General features: G+C 45.8%; 1 protein-coding gene across 1 annotated transcript in view; it reads left to right on the top strand.

Annotated features, from left to right (window-relative positions):
- LOC142584854 (O-acyltransferase like protein-like) overlaps nucleotides 1-23,449 on the top strand; it is a 98,662-nt gene that overhangs the window by 38,202 nt on the left and 37,011 nt on the right. The window lies entirely within an intron of this gene.

The raw sequence follows: 23,449 nt of genomic DNA, 5'->3' as shown, positions 1-23,449 counted from the left end.
CCTCCGCGTCCAGTTCGCTCTTTCCTTAGTCGTCTCAGATATGGGAAGGATAAGACAAAGGCGCACAAGTCATCAATAGGGGAGCCCCCACCCCTCTCAGTCGACGTGCGTTGACTCGTTGCGGGCTTGGCAATTAGCTGGCCCACTTTGACTTGGCTTGGGCTGCTTGAAGCGTCTGTATTACCTTCCCATGACACTATTTGCTAGGAGCTTCTCTCCTCGTCACTGGGGTTTACAGACGAAAATCGTCCAACAACCACCGTATATTTATGCCCCGTGCCGTGGGTCATAGACTGGTGCCGCGGGTCAGTGAGCGGTGCCGCAGGACCGATGCACGATGAGAACAGTCGGCGCACAACATCGTTTTTACTTGTGAGTTTGAACGAGGACAAACAAGCGGTAAACACAACTTTTTGGGGCAGTTGATAGTATAAGAACACCGGATACTGTACGCGATAATCATGCAGGTACAAAAGAGCACCTGGAGGGCCACTGCTGAAAACCTTGCTCGAAGAGTCTTGCCTGTAAGACAGGGAAGTTAAACTTGCGACTTCAGAACTACACTATAAATACGAGAGCTCGTAAGCGGCTGGACAAAGTGCTCAAGACACGTTTGTCGGAGAAAGGCAATAACTGTGGTCTTAGGGCAAAATGTTCTTCAACAGACGGTCAAGTGCCGGTCAAATGGCAATTTTAGGCAAGTTCCCTCTGTTGCAATGTGCATTTATGTGCTAGATTATCGACGGGAGATTGCTCGCATACGTCTTGTAGTGGCTTTTATGCGCTACTCGTACAAATGGAGAAAGACTTCTTAGAGACACGACAGTTGATGTCACGAGCAGCAAATAAATGGTAGAATAAAGAAAGAATACAGCAATCTTAAGTAACACCAATAGGGTGGGGCACAATACCGATAATATTTTGATATTATTATTTTGCACATGTGTTTTTACAGTATACAGGGTGTCCCACGTAACTTGAGCCAGACATTAAATATATGCAAATGCCGCGTAGCTGGACCGAACCAAGGTAATGTTGTTTGCCGTCGCTTGGAGATACTCAGATTATTTTTTGCATTCTGCCTAATAATATAATTAGTCTTAATTAATGGTCAAATTATTAATTATAATTTGATGAAAAGTATCAACGAGAAAATTGTAGAGCAACATGAGAAACTTCCGATGCAGCTTTCTGTTGCTCAATACATGCGTCATAGAAGTGTTTTTCTGAGCGTGAAAAAAGCCCGCAAATGCATGCAAAGTGCCTCGAGCCGCCAGTCGCGCAGCAATTTTGCGTGTATTCGCGGGCTTCTTTCCAGCTCGGAAAAACACTTTTGTGTAGCACGTATGGAGCAACACAAAGCTGTATCGGGAGTTTTTCATGTGGCTCTACAATTTTCTCATTGACACTTTTCATCTACTTATAATATTTGAGAAGTTCATTAATTAAGTAAGACTGATCGTCTGATTAGGCAGAATGCAAGCAAATAATCTGAGTATCTGCAAGCGACGGCAAACAACAATACCTTGGTGTGGTCCAGCTACGTGGCATTTGCATATTTTCAAAGTTTGGCTCAAGTTACGTGGGACACCCTGCATAGCTACACACGTATCCAGGGCGTGGGTTTCCCGTACTTTTATGGGGCGATGACAGCTCACTGATTACCTTGTCAATGTTTAAAGTCCATTTTGCCGTATTTGCCCGAGATATACCGAGTTACAGTATACCGACATACATGCACCCGTTACAGTCTGCAGTGTGGCAACTTTAACCGTAAGCGTGCTGTGATGGGAAGCATCGTGCCACTCGGGTGGGCAGGGCAGGAAAAGCTCGTCTTCGCTCCGTGGGACAGCATGCTTGCCGTCTCGTCCTTGCCCCCGATGCACGCCGAGTTCCGAAGTGGTACCACTCTAGCCACTCTGTGGGCCACACACAAGACGTTACGCGTGGTTGGTCGGCGTGTTTGCCGAATGGACGCCATTGCATCGCTTAGTGCAGCGTCGGACTGTCCTCTGCCATCTGAAACCGCGAGCGCGATGGCCATTGTTGTTCCTTGACGGACATTTTGAGGGCGAGTCCTTGAAGTTCGCACTTGCCTGAGTCCTTTCCATTAAGGGACTGAGCCACACATTCCCACACCGGTGCAGTGATCCCCCAGACGATGTGTATCTTCCGGTTCTGACATTTCTCTCGAGGTCGGCAAACATGTCCACACGCAGCGAATAGTCCAGCTATTTGTTCGGAGATTAGAGAAAAAGACTACGGCAGCCCGTCCCAATGATGTACTACAAAGGACGAATACAGTGAATGGCCGTAGGAGACGCGCCGCTGCGAATCCTTCTTTTTTTTTTTTGTTTTCACTTCCTGCTTCAGCAATGCTTATAGATAGAGACCGCGTAAAGACTGTTGTGTAAACCGACGCTTAAGCACATATCTGTATACTGTGGTATTGATGCTAGTAATGCTGCGACGGGAGCTAGTTGGTGAAACATCATGGCTGAGACGCACTGCTTCAGGCATAACAAAAGACTGCTGAGAGTGGTCAAGAAGACAGACAAGGTGAAGCGCGTACTGTTGCCTCCTGCTTTAATGACGCTTTGCAGTAACTCGGCGAATACATCCTAAATGATGTGCCTCGACAAAATGTCACGCGTAACACGCAAATCTCAAGCCTATGCTATGACGACTCTGTTGTACCTGTATGACTGAAAGAGATCTGGTCGTATCAACATCTTCCCTGCGTTTTTTTCCACCAATACACTAAATTTCTCTTGATTATCTCGACTGCTGACCGGTTGACCGCTTCTGTCCACTTTAAACCCAAGCGCTTCGGGAAGGCATGCGTTGCATACGATTATCACTGGGTGAATTCCTTCGCATTCCTTTAGGATGTGCTGAGTGGTCCCCGGATTTTCGCTGCAGCGTACACATGCCTCCTCTACTTCTGAATATTTGATCTTGTATGCCAATTAAGCTTCCGCGCCGCTCGTGCCATCGCCTGACCTCGTCTTCTTTCATAGGGCGACCATGAAAGAAGACGAGGTTGCCTAAAGACATGTCGCTGGCGCTACATGTCTTTAGGCAACCGGCTCGATGCTCAAATAGGATTGCACTGCCCTTTGTGTTATCGTACAGATTTCTCCTTCTAACTTCTTTCTTCTCATTCTTGTAAATCTCCGCGGCCCTTCTTGTTTTCATTATTTGCATCGAATGTACTGCCTGTTTCCCTCACATTCTTTTTGAAGACTCATGTTTGTCTATTTACAGTTTCAACTACCCTGTACTCGGTTGCCAACTTTCTTGACCTCTTCCTCCATTCTCTGTCCACGCTCTTCAAGTACAGATACTTGTGTACTTTAGCCGCCCATTTATTTTCATTCATGTTCGTCATTCTTTCTTCAAGACTAATTTTGCTCTGTGCTTCTCTGACTTCAAAACCCATGTCACCCTGCGCTACCTCATTTGTAGTTTTGCCGTGGGCTCCCAAAGCCAACCGGCCTACCAATCTTTGATTAACTTCCAACCCTGACGTGATATCCGATTTTAAGCATAGAATGTAATTTGCGAACGTTAATGCTGGCTCCATAACTCCTTTCCAGATTCCACGTACTGCCTTATGCATATTGTGGCCCCACAGTGCTCTGTTTTATTACTGCAGCATTCCGCCTCCCCTCTATTTTGAGATTTTCTTAATGGGTGCTTGAGTAAGTATTTCCTTCGTTTATGTATGCGTCGAGGTATTTGTATTGCTTGACTTTGGGTATGACTTGTTGTTGAATTGACATCACGTAATTACTCGTTGCTTCGTTACAGATAATAATTCCCGATTTCTCTTTGCTAAACTTGAGGCCTGGATTTGTCGCTGCGTTGCCACACATCTTCTCAAGTGTCTGTAAAGCTCTTGCATTGTCCGCTCGTAGCACTATGTCGTCCGCATACATCAGTCCAGGGACTGACCCTTTGTCCATTACGCATGTAGGATAAATCAAATCCTAATTCGCTGTTTTCCAGTCGTCTTTCTGTGCCCTTAACATAAAGCGTGAACAACAATGGAGAGATAGGACGTCCTTGCTTCAGTCCTTGGTGAATTCCCACCACTTCAGTACCTTTTCGACCTTCTCATACAAATTGTACTCGGTGGTCTCTTATACCTCCCTCAGCATGCTCCACGAAATCGTCTTCTATGCCTTGAAAGTTTGAAAGTTTATTTAACATAAATAACGTATACAATTGCAAAGTGCCCACACTTTTGGAATTCAACAAATTTGTTCTTCTTCGTGCTTAGGAATATCCCATAACAATTACCTGTCTACGTCGTCATAGGCTACTGTGCTGTGCGGTGAAGGTATGCGGTGACAGTGACCGACTGTAATTGTATGTCTGTGCTCCTTTTTTTCTTCATTTCTACTTTGCTATCACTTTACCTCCCCCTCCCTTCTCTCCCCTACGTAGAGTAGCAAACCGGATCTTCCCATCTATTTAACCTCCGTGCCTTTCCCCTCTCTTCTGTCTTCCGCTTCTCTCTCTCTCTCTCTCTCTCTCTCTCTCGAAAGGCTATCGATAAAGGTATATTCTAAGCTACTGAAATCTCTATGCAGTGAGGTAGTACAAACATATTATCCCCTAAGCGTCTGCCTGGCCCGAACTCATTTTGCAGTTCCCCCAGTACATCATTTTTCTGTGCCCACTTCGACATTTTCAATTTTATGGCTTGTATTACCATTGTATATATCATCGACGTTACTGCAACTGGCCTGTACGAGTTCGCCTTATCCTTATCACCTTTGGCTTTGCAGACGAGGTTCATCTTGCTTTCACGCCATCCGACCGGAATTTTCTTCCTTCTAATCACTTGCTCTATGGCATTAGTCAGCAGCGCCTTGTTCTTTGGACCGAGGTTGTTGATGAGCTGTGTTGGGATTTCATCGGGTCCTGCTGCCGTGTTATTAGGGGTATTTTCTTTTGCTTTTTTCTAATAAAATCTTTCTATGCTAAATTTCGATCTCTCAGGCTTCTCTGTTGTTGCCGGATCTGTTTGAGCCTGAATTAGGCTTTATTTCGTACCGAAGGTATCTCCAATAACGTCTGTGATCTACCGCAGCGTACCGTCTCCTTCGAAGATGTTGCAGTCTTCATCCCTTACAGCCGTTTGCGAATTATTATTTGGTGCTCCGAGTGTTCTGATATGGTTCCAGTAACATTTTGGGGTGCCTTTGTCTCTCTTGCGAGTTTTATGCACCCAACGTTCACTTGCGCATTTATTTTCTCCTGAACGAGCTCACTCGCCACTATTTTATTTTCTTGGTAGTTGTTCCATCTAAAGAGCACTTTTTCCTCGTGTAATTCCAACTTTTTGGTTTTCCGATGATCCCTAGACGCTTGCTTACGCTATTGTATAGCTTGCGTTATTTCCTTGTTCCACCACTTACGTGGTTTCCTCTTTCCAATCTCACCATTTTCTTTTTTTGGCCATGTCTGCCGTATTTCCTGCTGCATAACGTCCACCAGTTCCTTATATTCTCAGACTGCTGTAGGAAAGGCCTCCATTTTCTTCTCTATGTCTTTTACGATCTCTGTTATTTGCTCTCATTCATTTTTAGAAATTCTGGTGCTGTTGGTTCGTATTTTGCGCTAGTATCTCTCAAACTTTAATTATAAATGTTTATGATCGCTACCGAGGCTATTCTTTTTCATGTTCATCTATTATTATTTGGTGTAGTTGTTCGTAGACCATTTCTGAGACTAAGGCGTAGTCTATGCCTGACTGCCTGTTTCCGTATTGCCACGTTACCTGTCCATGACACTTATTCTCCTTGCTAACTGCTATAAGGTGCTGTTCATTACACAGATCCACCACTAGAGAACCGTCTAAATCATGCATGTGTGCGTTCATATCTTCCACTAATACCACCTGGCCCGCTTTCTTGAACTCATTAATATCGCTTCCAATGCAATCATTCAAGTACTTATTTTTATCTCTGCTATCGCTACCTGCCCATAGGTAAGCTACTCCCAGCCACATCTTTTTGCCTTGTAATGTGCCGGTAATCCATAAACGCTCCTTACATGTCTCTTTCACCCTCTGCCACTTCAGATCTCGCCTAATCAGCATGCCTGTGCCTCCGCCTTTCCTTGACCCAGTCATTCCGCTGCACCCTTCCCATACAAAACTGTCGATAACAGGCGGCTGCTCCAAATCTGGTAGATGCGTTTCGGTCAAGGCGTACACGCTAATCACTTCGTCGTTCAGCTGCGTTTGAATTTCCAGCCATTTTACCAGCTTGCGACCAGCATGAATGGTTATGTAACGAATTTTACCTTCTCTATTCTTATCTTTTGTGCGTCTTTTCCTACCTTCTTGTGGTCTTGTGGTCTGGGGTTCTTGTGACCAGAACGCATGTGCGAGCCACGGCAAGAAAGAATGGTTCCGCGCTTAACCCCCCCCCCCCCCCCCCCCCGCTCCCCCCACGGTGTGTCGCTTCAGTAAATACTTAATCTTCCTTCCTGATTGACTAGCGCCCGCCTGAAAAAGCTACAACCTGCACCGCGAATCGACGTCCAACGAGTGTTGCTGCACTTTCGCTAAAATGTATCCCGTCACGCACAAAAGCGCCTTCGCGGCCTGCTCGGTGCACTTCTCGGTTGATGTGAATGACCGTAAAATTAATTGGCTTAGCTAGCGTCAAAATTTCCCTGTTCACTGCAAGCACAGCTCTTTCAATTGCACACCCCTGCCTTTCAATTTCTGGCACCGTGCACGCTGCGATTTGTACTTCCTTTGAAACATTCCGCAGGTCGTTGACCCCTTTGGCCCCAGTAAAGGGATTACAAGCTACAGAAAACTCTCAAAGACTTTTGCACCGTGATCGTCGGGAGGGGCACTAAGCAACACATTGTAGTAACTTCCAAACTGTGAAATTATGTCATTCGTATTTGTTAGAAAACTACCTTTGGAGTATAATTCCGGAATTACTTCGGAAATAGCGTGACGTCGCTCATCAAGTAAAACTTGAAGTGTTGGCTGCTCAGAGTGCAGAGCACGCCTGTTTCGAGGTCGAATGCGCGCTTCTGTGGCGCAGTGGGTCGTACTCGCATTCAATATTTTCTCTGTCATCGATGTAAGTGCCTGGCATTTCGCATTACGTCTCGTAAAGGCGACATAGGCTTTTAAGAAGTGTTTTTTCTTCACCTTTCTATAAAGTGCTTTCACTGATCCTATTTCTAAAGCCACTGTGCGAACCTCTTGCTTAAAGAGTTCCCAAGCAGCAAATAAAGGCAAGTCTGTAGAAAAAAAAGTTGTTAGGGCCATACGAAACGATCATTAAATTCATTATCATTTAGGCGCTCAAAGCTACAAGCTCCCAGAGTGCCCACGGTGGTCGGAAATTAGCTACAGGTCTCACCCCAATCTTTGCGATAACCATACAATGATCAGAGCACGAAACTGGGGTGGTAATACAGGACAGTCCTCGGTAGAGGAGTGATGAAGAGACAAATAAGATTAAGGCAGGCGTAAGAGCGACCTTGAATTCGTGTATAAGAGCAAGATAACTGTTCCGACGCGCCTATACAAATGAGCACTGCATTTATTCAATTGCGTTTGACAAAACTTCGCCACTCCTCTCCCGCTGAATGTTAATCCTGCTTCGATCACTCTGATCACATATACAATTGAAATCTCCCATTAACACAATGCAGCGTTCACAGTCCATTAGGCTATATCCAGTATCGAGTAAAAGAACTCGTTTAGCAGCGTTATTAAATGCATAGAGGTTGACTATTCACCATGGCACTTCCTGCCACACAAAATCGCGTCATATATATTGACCTTCAGTTTCAACATGATAACCAAATGCTGGACATTCTAGGCTCTCTTTCAGAAAAAAGGAAGCAGTCCGCGGCTAAACCAAGAGCATGTGACAAACATACATTATTAGCGGCGAGAATCTGGAGTGGCGCCCTCTCGCGTGTGACGTCACAGCCAGGACGCCGCTCGCTCCGGCTCGCTCGGATGCCGCGCGCGCTCGTTTTCTTGGTGCGTGCTTGGGGTATTGGCGGCTTGAGCCGTACTTGCAGAAGGTTATTTCGGATTATTTCTGTTGCCATGCGTGGACCGCAGTTTCTTCTTTGAAACCGCGTGAGTCATGAAAATTTGCGACTTGCATATCGCAGGCTATGTAGCGCTGAAGAGGTCTACTGGTCTTGCAATGCATATATGCGCCCTGTCTGTTCATAAATTTTGCTTAAGTATAACGTCTGCAAGTTCAACACGTAAAGTTATTTATGATGCTCCTCTAAACACTTAACATTCCCTTATTACTGAAGTATGAGAGACATAGCATTTTACATGGAAGAACTACCTTGATATTTAGTGTCAACATTATAAATCCGTGTTAGAAGGACTGCCTAGGGAAGTTTTCATCATGATCCTTATTACTCTGGTGAGTTGTTTTAGTCAAATGTGGCAACTATATTAAGGCCTACAAGGAAGAGTCAGGCGCGCATTTTGCATGAAAAGGTTTGGTACTACTTTCACCGTTCCTTGAAATAAGCACACAGAAACGCATTGGCTGTGAACGCGACGGCGCATCATGTATAATATATATATATATATATATATATATATATATATATATATATATATATATATATATATATATATATATATATATATATATATATATATATATATATATATATATATATATATATATTACGAATACCATAACAGTAATCACACGAAAAAAAATTCGTCTTAAGATCGAGAAGCAATCAAATGCATGCGATGAAATGTGTCTTAGTGATCCTCAGCAGCTTTTATCGACGATATGGCACACCCCTCCCGCAACGGAAGCAACCGACTGTCGTTATGGCGAGGCGCGCATTGTTCGCGAAACCCAGCAGTTCACTACAACTTCGAATGGAAACCATGAAGGAGCTCTTTACAGCTCCAATTACAATGCCTATAGCATACTCGAGGCACTACAGCGCAGCTTAGGCTGCGTTGAAGTGGAAAATGCAAACACATTCTGCCTCAACATGTCTCTATCCTGCGTTGTTTAATTAAACAGACTGAAAACTATTTGCTTCGTCAGTGCATAAAAGAAAACCTCGCGTACCCGCCTCTTAAAAAAGACACCACAAGTCTCACATGAACACTTGACCTCCGCTGGGGAACAACGATATCTTCAATATGTGCAATAGTACTAATGAATGGGCCTTCGGCTTCTTGCTCTGCAGCGAACCTGTCCAAAATGCATATTTCACTCAAATATTCGACCGAAGCAGCCTGTGTCATTTATCCAAAGAGATTCATCATGTCTATTTCTCAAGCAGGAGCACCAGTAAATTTCTCAAGTGAGTTGAACGTAATAATAATAATAATATTTGGGGTTTTACGTGCCAAAACCACTTTTTGATTATGAGGCACGCCGTAGTGGAGGACTCCGGAAATTTTGACCACCTGGGGTTCTTTAACGTGCACCTAAATCTAAGCACACGGGTGTTTTCGCATTTCGCCCCCATCGAAATGCGGCCGCCGTGGCCGGGATTCGATCCCGCGACCTCGTGCTCAGCAGCCCAACACCATAGCCACTGAGCAACCGCGGCGGGTTGAGTTGAACGTGTAGCACGGAAAGGGAATAAATATTGCTACATTCCTTTCTGTGTGCTGCAAACAGCTGTAAAACTCAGTCAGCTTTGCTTCAAGTTACCGCCACCTAAATTTAACAGGTGAAGTACGGCCTAATTTTGAGAACCAGTTAAAAACGCAAGTGGTGCTGACCGAATCTCAACTGCAGTGGCATTTAAGTCCTCGTGTTACTGCCGAGGGTTTCTGTGAAGAAATAGAAAAAATCGATATTATACCGTGAACTATTCGTCATGAGCAAACATGTTTTAGCGGGTTAAAATCAAGATAAACGTTGTAGAAGTTATATATAGTCAGCGTTTAGCATGTGACACGCATATAGCACCATGGTGGGTATCGAATCTTAACTAGATTCTTATGTGCTGTGCTTTCGCGTCTATGCTTTTATTATTCACGTGAGCTACCACTGGAAAGTGTAGATTCGCGCATCAAAACCCCGTAATGGTCTGGTCTGAGTTCCCTCGGGTGGCACTAATTATAGCGTTGCCTTCGAGAAATGTATTGTCGTCTAGGAAATAAGCTCCTTGATTACATTTTCGCGAACAAAGACATCGTAAAATATATATATGGGCGGCCTCTCATAAGTATACAAGCATTGGGAACGAGAGCGAACAAACGGAAACACTGCAGAAGGCGTCTGGACACTGCCCGAACTGCAGCAGACGACAGGCGCGAGTCCGTGCCCTGATGTCACGCGAGCGACGCTCGCAGCGCCCCTCTAGGTCATTCTCGGGGCTAATATAGTCAGACAGAAAAGGTCGCGAGGCCTTTTCTGTCTGTCATCACTCTCAATCTTCGTCTCCTGCACGGTGACGACGTGGAGGGCACTTCCTAAATAAAAGTCTGAATAAAATAATAAATAATAAATAAAAGTTTGCAAAGGCCCAAGGACCCGTACGTTCAAAGTTGTGAAGAGAAACTGTTAGGACAGCGCCGTGGTGACTACTGACTATTTGGACTTAATGAGCTATGTCGTCGGTCCTTGAGGGGAATGATGAAGCTCCCTCCGAACACCCGCCAGGCCTCCTGAACCGTGATCGATGGCACTTTCTCGAGTATTTCGATGTTATGAGGTGACGTGCAGTTCTTTTTGTACTGGTCGTGTTGCTGTCCGTGCTTGATTCCGATCTGTTAGGCGCATAAGGTACGCGTTGAAACGCTTGGCTGTAGCAGATGAGTCGACGGCTGCCTCATTTGCTTGCTGGGCAGCAACTGGCTGAGCGGTTACGGGCGCCTCACTGCGTTGTTGATTGATCTTCTGTATTGGATTGATCTTCTGTATATTCAGTACTCTCCTTTCTCGGGCACTTCTGCGATGCGATTGTCTTTAACATCCAGAGGTGAGTGGCTGGCACAACTGGTCTACACGGTAGATGGAACGTCTCCGGTCGCGTCGAGGACCACCGTGGCATGCATTATGTGATCTATCAAGCTTTCATCTGGAGGCCATGTTCTATTTCGTAACTTGTCAGCGTATGTTACGGCACATTCTTCAGCCGTGTCGCCAAAGCGCCAACAGCCTTCACAACGTGAGGTCTGGCAGTTGCGATGAATGTACCGAACCTTGTTACAACGGAGACAGAGCGGGGGCCTGCCTGGAATCAATACAAGGCTTTGTACTCTACAGACAGGTAGGAGATGTGGAACGTCACCCACGCGGACTCCTTCGGCAAGAGACAACACCATATCACAAATTAGGGTACGCATTTGTTCCATCTTCAATAATCCCTAGCTTTCAGCTGATATAAACTTCACCTTCCTGTAAGCCTGGAGTGCATGTGGAATGCAGGCGTCTTCCAAACGCTCAGGAAGCCATAAAAGGTTCATTTTTACTTCTGTGGGCGCAGGCTCAATGACGATGCAGCGTATACCTTTCACTGGAAATTCCCCGCACGTGACTAGCTTTGAATTTGTCATTGTTGACTGGCACTTCACCATCCACACGTGCGACATCTAAAATTGGCCGATGGAACTTTTCTTTAGGCCAATGGCATTCAAAAGGGCGTCTCTGAAGTCTTGGGCTTTGTGCAGTCGACCAGCTAAGTCAGCATGCAGGAAAACGGAGTTCACAACCAGTTTAACGGTAGGAAGACGAGGTAGCACGACACGGTAGCCACTGCTGCTGGCTGAAGCCTGAGCACCACCTCGGCCAGAGGCCCATAAATCCTTTGAGACTGAGAAGATGAAAAACGCGACCTATCGCAAAGGCATCTTCGTCTTTCTCCTCAACCACGCTGCAGTTGCCGCCGTAACAAATACTGTGCCTGGCCTCTTGAGCGCCTTTTAAAACAATTTGCTGACTCCACGCTCCACTGCTTATTCACAAACCAGCGCCGAAATGAAACAATATAACTGGTACCAGTGGCAGGAAGCTAAAGGCTGGATAAAAATGAGGAAGAAAGTGGTTTCTCTTCGCTTCTGCCACCGATATCGCACGATACTGTGCAAGGCTTACTGACCATAATACTGAGCCAGGTATCCCGTCACAACTTTTTTTAAAGCTTCCTCTGATATTGCACGACTAGACAGCCACGAATGGAAACTGAAACGTTCCAGTCAAGCTGTTGTTTGGTGGTGCACATGATTCGCGCCCAGGTCTCACAACTAGCGGCGACGTGGAAGCATGCCTTTAGTATTTCTGCAGCAACGTTTCGTGGTAATCGACTCCCCGATGAGACAACGCGCACACACTACTGCAGTCGGGTTCAGCCGTATGAGCCAATAGATATTTTTAGCCATGCCATGTAAATATTGTATGGAGAAGGGCTGACCATATACGGTAAATGTTTCTGTCCCGCAGGGCGTAACAGGTACGAGACGGATGATTGCCGTTTACGTATTATCAGGCAATTACCATATTACGGAAACGTGTAACGGCTAGAGCTCTTCAACAAAGCCACTGTTTACCATGCGGCGGTGGTTCAGATATACAGGACGGTGCCTCATTTCACTGCGGCACTGAAATATACGCATGACTTGTCCAACACGCTTGTGACGCGTTCACACCAGCGATTGACACAGGTAGCGCGACCGATCGCGACTGGTGACCGAGGACCGAATCGCGGCAACCGATGTTCGCACCGGCAAGCGCTACCCGCTGTTCGCCGCATCGAAATGTTTCGCTAGTGGGGCCGTTCCCGCTGTTCGCACCGCCATCGCCGCGTAACCTAAGCGTCAGAGTATAAGCGGCTAGGCAGCGCGCTTTGCGACTCCAGTCGAGGAGCTGAAATGTGTACACGGCCATTCGTTCGCCAGTAGTTACTGTAAGCTGTGAGTTCTGTATTTTTTCAGAGAAGTTTCAGGAAACCATGCAATTAAGTGAGTTGTGCACTCGAATCTGCCACCTGGGATTCTGTCACAAAAGATTTTGTACCTTCCACTCATTAAGAACGAGTGCGCCAATGAGTGAGAGTGTTGGGATTACACGCTTACAATTTACTTTTTTTTTAAAACAAGGACAGACACTTACCAAAAGTTTCTATATTGCGAACGGTTATTCTGTCGAAATGTTTACACTAGACATGCGCAACGTTTAATATCTGCCGTTTTAATACTCTTGACCACGCTCCTAAGTAACTTTCTTCGCTTTTATACGACCGTTATTTTAGGAGTTTAAGCTAAGCTAGAATGACACTATTAGCATTTTCTTTATTTAAAATTTCGTCAGCGTGTTTGGTGTTCGGTCGTCGATATACTCTTAGCAGAGGAAGGTTTTTGGGTTTTCACTGCAGAGATTCAGCTTGAAAACAACACGCACGGTGGTTGAAGCTCCCAGTATCCTGAAGTTACGCGTAACCACGCGCACTCTGATCATGCCTCGCACTGGCAGGCTAACGCCCTGAACCCTACCAGTATAGCAGGGATACGCAGAATATTTAAGGACTGGCAGTGTCATGTCCCTTCGCTTGAAGTGGAAAGTGTGTGTCGCAATCCATTCATATATCCACGGCCTTGGTATAAATAAATAAATAAATAAATAAATAAATAAATAAATAAATAAATAAATAAATCTAAGGTGTGCATAACCTTTTTTCAAAATCTCGTATCACAGTGATGAATTGAGATAGGGCCACTGAGAAAGCGCTTGTCGTACTCTTCTGTTTCATCATGGAGCGCCCAGTGAACACTTTACTCCAGAAAAGAGGCGACTTACTTGAGAACCAATTTTATTTCGATATTTTTCTGGGTGGGAGGCGCATGAGGGGTCACGATTTCGAATTTTACTACGAGAATAAAGGCTCTTGTTTGGAAGCAGCTGCATCTTCTCATTTTCGTCCGCCTCACCTGGATCGACACGCAAATATATTTTCGCCAATTCCTCTATGCTCTTTAATTTTGTCATTATGCTCAGCGTATTGCAGCGTGCATTAAAAAAAAGAAAGAAGAAACGGGATGGAAAGGGGCAACTATTCATAGCATGTTTCCTCATCGTATTCGGGCCCCTCGTTGCTTTTCGCGCGCCTGTTTTAACTTTCAATGGAGCGTCGCCTTATCGCAGCGTCGTGTATACACTATTCTACCAGACGCCCACTGTTTCCACGATCGTCGAATCCTGACTTCCCGTTTTGACTCGTCACGCTATGAGAACGCGTTCAGCGCCGCTCTCCCGTAGGTGACGAAATCTCATCGCCTCGATGTGACATTTGATCGTTGGAGCGTGCTGATCGCGAGGCAGTGGCTGGGGCCAACGAAACGAGGTGCTCACAAAAAAGCATCCACGGCGGCGATCGCGCGTGGTCGTGGATTTTGTTTTTCTTTCGTTTTTTTTCCCTCTCCAGATTGTTGTCTTTAATGCCGCCAGCGGTCCTTTCGCTAAGGTGGACGAGCGTGCCCTGGACAAGCGCGGTACGAGGCCCACTGCTCGCGAGTTCCGGAGTGGTGCGGAAGTTGGTAACACGGCGGCGCGTGGAAGCTCCTTCTCGTCGTCGCCCATATTCGAGGTCGCGCCGTCGCGACGCGCCTGCGGGCGCCGGCTGCGAGCTGCCGGCTGTGTTCCACTGACACCGCGTACCGCCGGCCGGCTCCTTCCTGTTCCGCGAGCCGCCACGAGCGCTAGCGATAGGACGCCACCACCGCTGACCTTCCGTCCTTGTTACAGTGGGCAGCAGGAGTTTCTGCCATGCAAGCCGCTTTCTAATTCTCGGGTGACGCTCGATAAATAAGTCCGCATGCCCAGGAGCAAGGGGGTCCGCTTTCGTGGCGTTCGGCGAATGTTAGCGCCCTCTACAGCGTGGGCACGGTGCTTCTGTGGAGGTAAACTGTAGGCGAGGGCGCGGGAGCGACTTGGCGAAGGCTCTGTAGTTCCCTTTCCTGCTTATTTTTTCCCTTTCTTTTTGCTACGCCACTTCCGGGATGAAAAGAATGGTCGTCTTTCATATTTTGTCGTTTGTCCGCAGCAGCACCCCAGCTAATTGTTATTTGACGTGACGCTGCTCGATTAAACTATACAGTATACTCGAAGCAGACGTGCAGTTTCTAAGGCGTAGAAAAAAATAATTACGACTGCAGTTTAACTGTTACAGTCTATGCAAAGAAATAGGGAGTTGGAAGTATGTACTCGCTTCCCCAAGAAATGTGCCCAGGTATTTGCGTTCCAAAGTGTTCCACCTAATGAGTTACCTTGCTATATTTGTGTTGAACGTGCAGGCCATAATTTATCCATGAAAGAGCCTCCATAAAAATACGCTTTAATACAATCGAGCAAACAATAAAGTGACAATCGCGAAATGTGGATATAGTAGAGCTTTGGCAGAGACCTTTTCTATACGCCGCGATTACTACCAACGAGGGAAAGTTAAATTCATCGACACTCGGGAGCGAACGCCTAGGAACATGCGTTAGGCCATTTTAAAAGAACTTCACGGAGATCAGCGCAAATCACAGTAGCTGGACACCATATATGCATCCGCATGGTTTGATTTAATTTGATTTAATTCCCTCTAATGGGTGTCATTATCTCTTGCCTTCTTCCACCTTATTGCTGCTTTCCGAGAGCCTCGTGCACCACGGTGCGGCACGAATATGGCACGAATATGGTACTGCGTTTGCTCTTTAGCTTTAGGTTTAGGAGCTCGCGAACCACGTTGCCGTGAATTTCTTTCGCTTACCTTTTAGCATATGCAGAAGAGCGTTACTGCTTCTGGCCTATCTCGTGCTCTGCGGTGCGAACCATGAACAGTTGCTGTATCCCTCCAGAGAACCCTATCCCCTTTACCTTCCTGCCCAGATGGTAACTAGCAACAAGTGAAGTCCTACCTGCGCATGTATTCAAAAGGAAACATTTTTATTACCACGACTATTGCTGCTTTTAGCGCTCGCCCTTCGTCGAGTTGAAGGACCATAAAGACTGATATACATCGAAGTGTGACTTGAAAACTATACCCGTCGGATTGACAACGCCTGCTTACGCGTGTAGATATATGTCCGCTTTATTGAGATAGCAACTAATTACGGACGCTCAAGGCGCATTTGATCCGGCGCCGTCGTGCTAGCGTTGTATCGATGCGCACGCGTGGCCCACTCATGGAGTGTTAGGAGGTCTCCAGAGTCGCGCAGTGCGTTTGGCTGCAAAAGCGACGAAGCAAAGTGGGCACACGGTCACGCTCCGCTCGAACGGCTCTGCCGGAGCTATAGGGCATCGTTCTGGTTTTCGCGGCTGACATGAGCACTAGCAATCGTTCTGAGCAACTGTGTGCATACCACACTTTGGTGCAGGCAGTGATACGATCGTAACGGGCGGTAAACGCCAAGCTAATTCTGTCTAATCTTTTCTTTGGGTGCTGACAGACGCCGGCGGTCTTCTTTCGGTCTTGCGCGTCGTAATGGTGCAGTGCTCCTCATTACGCCTGGTGCAATGATAAACCTTTCTATCACTTTTGACATATACCCACATACATATACTAACACACGCATATATTGTAAATGCCCAAATAAACCGATTAGACTTCAACAGCTCAGAGATATACCAACACTGAAAATTTATAACATATCCATTTTCAACAATAATAAATAGGCTTTTCTGTAGATTTACAATGTCACCTTGTTGTCTACCTGTATCCATTTGTAAGCGAATGGCCAGCGTTCCCGCCTCGCGTCTGGCGACGTGGTTGAGCAGTGTGCAACAGTATATATCATATAAGCTAGGCCTTGCCTTGTAGAAATCGGCCTTAACACTGACTCCAATAAAGTGTAGCTTTTCTCGCAGCCAAGGGCTACACGGAAGCCATGGCCGATGCTGCAGCTCTAGATACCACGGGGCTTATGTAATTACGGAGCTTTCCGATCGCATTTCTCGCCGACATACGCATGGATAGTCGCGGCTGAGCGTTGCGGATTTCGTTCTCACTTTTTCGCCCCTTTCGTTTTGTCCTACCTGCCGAAGGCGGCTAGCACCGGTGAGCTATACCGTCTGGCTGGGAAAGTGTTTGCCTACATTGCACAGCGCGCCGTTCGTGCGGGTGTAGGGAGGAAGAGAAAATGCGCGTGGCTGTGTCTTTATAGCTCAGTTGCGTGCGTGTAGCTTCGAAGCACGCACAGTGCTCTAGTTCCAGCTGTGGGAAACGCCGGAATCGGACAGGGCGCGGGTTAGCGAACTCTCCTCCTCCCCCCGCCCCCTTTGACCAGGAAGTTGCTTCCTTCCAAACCAGTCGGACTGTTGTTCATTTGTGAAGCGCGTCGCTGGCGGCTTACGAAAATAAGTAGAAATCACTCTGTAACCCAGTAATCGTAAAACCATAAGACGATGACAATCTCTGCCCGGCTGTGGCTCACGATTACCAAGAGGTGACGTCGTATAACGTGCATAGCATATGCGCAAAAGCGACACCAAATTAGCCAGCCCATTTTTGTTGTGCGCGCTTCCGGAACTGTGGGTTATTTGTCAGGGTGACCCACAAGTAAAAGGGGCACTGAACTCGGTAACCTCAATGGATAGCTAATGCGTGCGGTGCCAAGTGGAAAATGTTGTTGCGGAAGTATAGGTGCCCGCATCCTGGAGCGCACAACTGGTTGCAGTTTTATCCTGAATGGCCGCGTTGAAGACTCCTAATGATGCACGGCACTGAAACAATATATATATATATATATATATATATATATATATATATATATATATATATATATATATATATATATATATATATATATATATATATATATATATATATATATATATATAAGCGTTTTAGAATAGTAACAGGCAGGCCCGTGAACTAAAGCGTGGGACAGCACACATGCTTATCCACTCTCAACTTTTCCTGCCTCGTAATGGTTACAACGGGACTAGCAGCCACAAAATGCAGGTATTAACGCGGTTCCTGTCTTGCTAACTGATCACATGTAGTCTTGAGTGAAACGGACATATAGTGGACGCCGGATAAACGACTTTCGCTGAAACTGAAACGCCGGATAAACTGGACAAGGATATCAACTTTGGTTGGCTTCCCACAGGCACAATGTTTAGAAACTTCTGCCAGACGAAACGCTCCTTTTTGTGAACTTCTGCTAGACGGAACTGGACCACTTAGCTCACCAGCCATAGCGCTACATATGAAACAGGAGAAGTACTATCGTGAGCAATATGAGCGGGAACACGCGAAAACGTGGCAAATAGCCTCGAACCCGACGTGGGGCGATTCGCGGCGGCCGTTGTCGGAAACAAAATGGAAAGGGCGCCGTGGTTCCGCCAACTGTTTGCACTCCCGCCTTGCTGGTGTTGCTACGAAGCAGCACCTGATTGCGTGTCACCGGCCGCTAGCAATGATACGAGTTCATATTAGCGCGCGCAGCCACATCCAACGACCCATCAGGCTACGTAACTACTGAGGGATCGGCCGTGACGTAACCTGCCGTGATACACAAGATTTGCTTATATCTAGCTGATGTTGGCTGAGCATTGATACGCCTGTTTTATTTTGTTATTTCGAGGAATTTTTTTTTTGTGGGAGTAGACCACGGCTGTCCGTGCCTAGCAGTCACCTGTGTTTCAGCGCCTAACGATGTCGCGAGTGCTTTTGCATAAGCGGGAATAAGTCGTCGAATTGTCAAAGAAACGTTACACGAAGCGTAACATTGCTGCCTTGACAGGCTGCCACTTGCAGACCGTCGACAGGGTAGTCCAAGCATACCGACATGAAGGACGCATTAAGGATGCGTCACACAAGAGGCGACCCCTCGCCACGTCGATGAACCAAGACCTACAAATTGTTGCTGCAGTCAATGAGAAGCCATTTCAAAAGGGCGAAGGACGTGTGCAGTACTCTCGACCTGGCACATGTAAGTGAGAGCACGGTACGGCGAAGGTTAAGGGAAGCGGCACTCCGAAGTCGCATCGCCGCTCAGAAGACCCTTCTCACAGCTGCCAAAACTGCTCGCCTGAAGTTCGCTGTCGATCACCGCAGCTGGAGGGTGGCGGATTGGAAATATGTCATCTCCGACGAATCTACTTTCTCGAGCCGCTGGGACCAGCAGAGAAGAACGTGGCGCATGGAGAACACACGTTGCTGTCCGCAGAACATCAAGGAGGTGGCCGCAAGCGGACGCACGTCAGTAAACGCGTGGACGGCAATTTCGCGTGACGGCCTAATTTACCTTGGTAAGAATCTCTGGGAGATTTACGAATGCTGTGTATTGCACATTGCTGGAGCACGAGGTGATCCCATATGCTTTGAATGGTCAACACCCGGATGGGTACTATCTATTCCAACCGGGCTTGTCTCCTGCGCACGTAGCCAAGTTCGTGACACATCGTTTAGATGAACGAGGGGTAATGCGCCTTGAGTGGTGCGCGAAGGGTGCGGACATGAACATAATAGAGCATGTTTGGGCACGTATGAAGGCTAACCTTCCCACGCTCTCCTTGGACTTGGCGACCGCAGATGGCCTGTCGGAAGCTATGCACGAGGAGTGGAAACGTCTCAAGATGATACAGCTTTCGTCGAGGCTCTCCACGGGTCTCTGTCAGAAAGAATGGAGGCCGTCATTGAAGCCGGCGAAGCCATGACCCGTTCGTTATTAGCCCACCAAACGCGCAAGAAAAGGGCAAGCTAATGCTGATATAATGGGGTACTTTTTTATGTGCATTCAAAGTTTGTTATCATGTCGCAAGCGCCAAATAAAATATCTCAGTGCCCTTCTACTCTGTGAAGAAGGATGACCAGCGAAGCTGTGTATGCGGGCCCCTTAATGGTGAACTCTGCACCTCCGCCGCGGGTCGGCCTGGCATTGCACCATCATCGGGCTCGGCCCACGTATGGGGAGTGCTTAACGCCTGCTTCACCTCCACCGCGGGTCGGATCGGCATTGCACTATCTGAATGAATGAATGAATTTATTTCCATAAATATGCAAGTTTATGGAGGATATAAGGAAAAAAGTTACAAAAGAGCAACTTGACTAGTCCTTAATCCTTCTCGTGACAGCAGCAGCAGTAAACAAACACATGGCAAAAAAAAAAACAAAAAACAAAAAAAAAAGAAAACAGTAAACGTTCTCATACAAGTGTACATACAGCAGATAGCAATAGAAAAAATACATAACTCAATAAAAAGAAGCCTAGTTATACAGACATTAAAGGCTAATAGGCACCAAAGTAATTTATTAACTTGTTTTTACTGTAAGAAAAGACATCAATACCATCGTTCATTAACTTATTTAATAAATGCGGTAAAGTATATGAGAGCTTTTGTTTCGCATAGTTGGTACGTGGGTATGGCACAAACCAATATTCCGGAAATCTTGTAGCATAATAGCTTCTATTTCGTGTCAAGTTGGCTATAGACCTGACGTGGTTAATGTTTTTCTGGCATTCCTTACCATATGTTAACGCTAAGCGAAAATTCAAGAGATCAGGAGCTTTAAGTATCTTTAAGTCTTTAAATAATGAATTAGTTGGAAAGTCAAATGGCACTTTGCACACAACACGAATGGCTCTTTTTTGTAGACGAAAGATACGATTAATGTTAGTGGCAGATGTTGTGCCCCAAACCAGGCAGCCGTAATTCAGGTGACAAACAAATAAAGAGTTATAGAGCAGAAGTTTTACCTTCTGTGGAATCTGTTTAATAGTAAAAAGAAGGCCTGAAACTTGAGAAAGCTTGTTTGTTAAAAAATTAGTATGACAGTTCCACGACATGTCATGATCAAAGAAAACACCTAAGGTTTTAATGGAATTCACGAGCATGATTTTTGAAGAGCCAAGTATAATGTCATCCTTCAGGAGACCATTCTTATTCTTGGCTTGAAATAAAATTGCTTTAGTTTTTTCTGTGTTTATTTTCAACCCATTTTCGAGAGACCAAGTATATAATTTCTTAAGCACACAATTCGCAACTGTAAGCAGTGTTATAGCATTATTTGAGGAAAACAACGCGGTTGCATCATCAGCATATAAAATAAACTTGGTGGCGAAATCTACATTAACAATATCATTAATAAAGATATTAAAAAGAAGAGGGCCTAAAATGCTACCCTGCGGAACGCCAATATAAACTGGTTTAACTTGGGATGAAATGTTATTAATTTGCACAAATTGGCATCTATGACGCAGATATGACCTAATCAGGTCTAAAGCGATGCCACGAATACCATAACGATTCATTTTATGTAACAGAAGGTCGTGGTTAATACAGTCAAAGGCCTTGCTAAAGTCTATAAAAATGCCTAGAGTAAGAAGGCCTTTATCAAAATTATCCAAAATGAATTCTTTTTGCTGAAGCAGGGCAAGTTGAGTAGACCTATTTTTACGAAAGGCAAACTGACAATCGGTTAAAAACTTTTTGCTTTCGAGGAAATCAGAAATGCGTTGAAAGATAATTTTTTCTAAACCTTTTGAAAATACGGGGAGAATAGAAATCGGTCTATAATTTGTCAACAATTTCTTATCTCCTTTTTTGAATAAAGCCAAAACTTTTGCAGTTTGCATCTGACGTGGAAATACACCGGAAGAAAGGCAGACATTGTAGACGTGCATTAATACAGGCGCAATCAAATCTAAAACGTATTTCACAGGCTTAATCTGAATATCATTGACATCACAAACGCTGCTGTTATTGAGTTCACAGAACTTGCATATTATTTCTGAAACGTTTGTTGGGTGCAAAAAAACTGAATCGGAGCAATCAACGGATAAGTAACGACTAGCATTCATGTTGATAGGTGTACTTGCAACGCATCCGGGATCGACTCACGTATGGGGAGTTTTTTGCTTACAACAACGACACAAAAATTTCCTTGCACGGTAGAGGTATACAGCTTCGCTGTAAAACTTTTCAACCGACTGTCGCGTGCAACTTCTCTCCATTCTGCGAACGAGGATAAAGCAAAATAGGTACAAAAACAATACTGCTTTTTCCTAAGCGTGAACGCTATTACAGACGCTTTAGTATCAAGCCGGTATCACTGCCAGACGTTCCGTGCGTGTCATAGAGAGAGGGGGGGGGGGGGATCTTGCGCAGAACTATAAGCAAAAGATTGCTCTGCGTACTATAACCACCTTATCATCGCTAGCGGCCGGTAAAGCGCAATCAGCTGCCGTTTCCTAGCAACGCTAGCGAGGCGGGAATGCAAACAGTTAGCGGAAGAGCGCCCCCCTTTAGCCTCTGCTTTCGACAGCGCCATCCGCGTATCGCGCTAACTCGGTTTCGAGGCTATTTGCCACGCGTTCGCGTGTTCCCGCTCACATTGCTCACGATAGTACGACAACCATACAAAATGGTGATGCTAAATAGTCAAGGAAAATCTGCCTCGGGTAGTGGCGGACGAGGTCAAATCAATGTGTCAACGTTGCAACGGTGTTTTCACCGTGTGGGCTTCGTTATATAGGGAATACGTGGTCGCAGAGAAGGCAGACAACACTATTGACACGGAAGAACATTACAGTCAGGTTACCACGCCGCAGGAATACGAAAATTTAGCTGATGCTTTCGTTACCTGCTCTGAGGAGAGCGTTGAAGATAATATCGTATAGACTTTCGTGAGGAAGACCATGATTCTATTGAAAATGACATCTGTGATATTACTGCTGCATGCATCCGCGTTGATGTTTCGGACCAGACAGAAGAGATGCTAATGAAAGCCTGCAGCGCTAATTTGAACGCGAGGGCTGCGCAGAATTTTCGAAAAACTTTTCACGTGTGAACACGTACCTTGCTCACAAGAAACGATATGCGATGCAGTACACAATAACGTGTTTCTTTTTTCACTGCAAGAAATTAAAAAAAGAACACTCGGCGGTTGTCAAACGATTATTGTTAATTTTTATGTACTCCGCATAAACGAAAGTCCTGACAAACAAAACCCTTTTTGCTGTCGCTTCAGGTTTCATTTAAGCGTTACCTACCTATGCAACGTACTTTTGAATTCCTGAAAAGAAAAAAAGAAAAAAAAGGGGGGAGGCGCAGGGTCATCAATCCTGGTTATTTTGGGACACTGAGCGCAAGGTAGTTGTCAACTCTATTGCAGAATTGTTACTGATCCCTTCAAATTACAGTTTGATGCATTTGAAGTCCCACTTACTGAAGAAACTCGCTGCAGCCGCCATGTGGCACCTAGGTTATGTATTACCTTAAATATTTTCCGGAAAAAGGAGACAGGTGTCTTGTGATGTGATGATTTCTGTCCAAAGCGCTCACCGAGATAGAGAGGAGAGAAAAGTTACTCTTTTATGTTCTTGCTGCTCTTTGTTCTGGCGAGTGCTTGAGAACCGTCCCGCAGCATTCGATTCTATCAGCGACAAGCTTTGAAGTCGGCTGTGAGTCCTTCTCCTCGCAGCTTACTTTTCCCTTGTAAACAGCCGGATCTTCTT

This window comes from Dermacentor variabilis, chromosome 1 (assembly GCF_050947875.1).
Source record: "Dermacentor variabilis isolate Ectoservices chromosome 1, ASM5094787v1, whole genome shotgun sequence".
Lineage (NCBI taxonomy): Eukaryota > Metazoa > Arthropoda > Arachnida > Ixodida > Ixodidae > Dermacentor > Dermacentor variabilis.
This window is presented reverse-complemented; position numbering and strand designations above follow the sequence as displayed.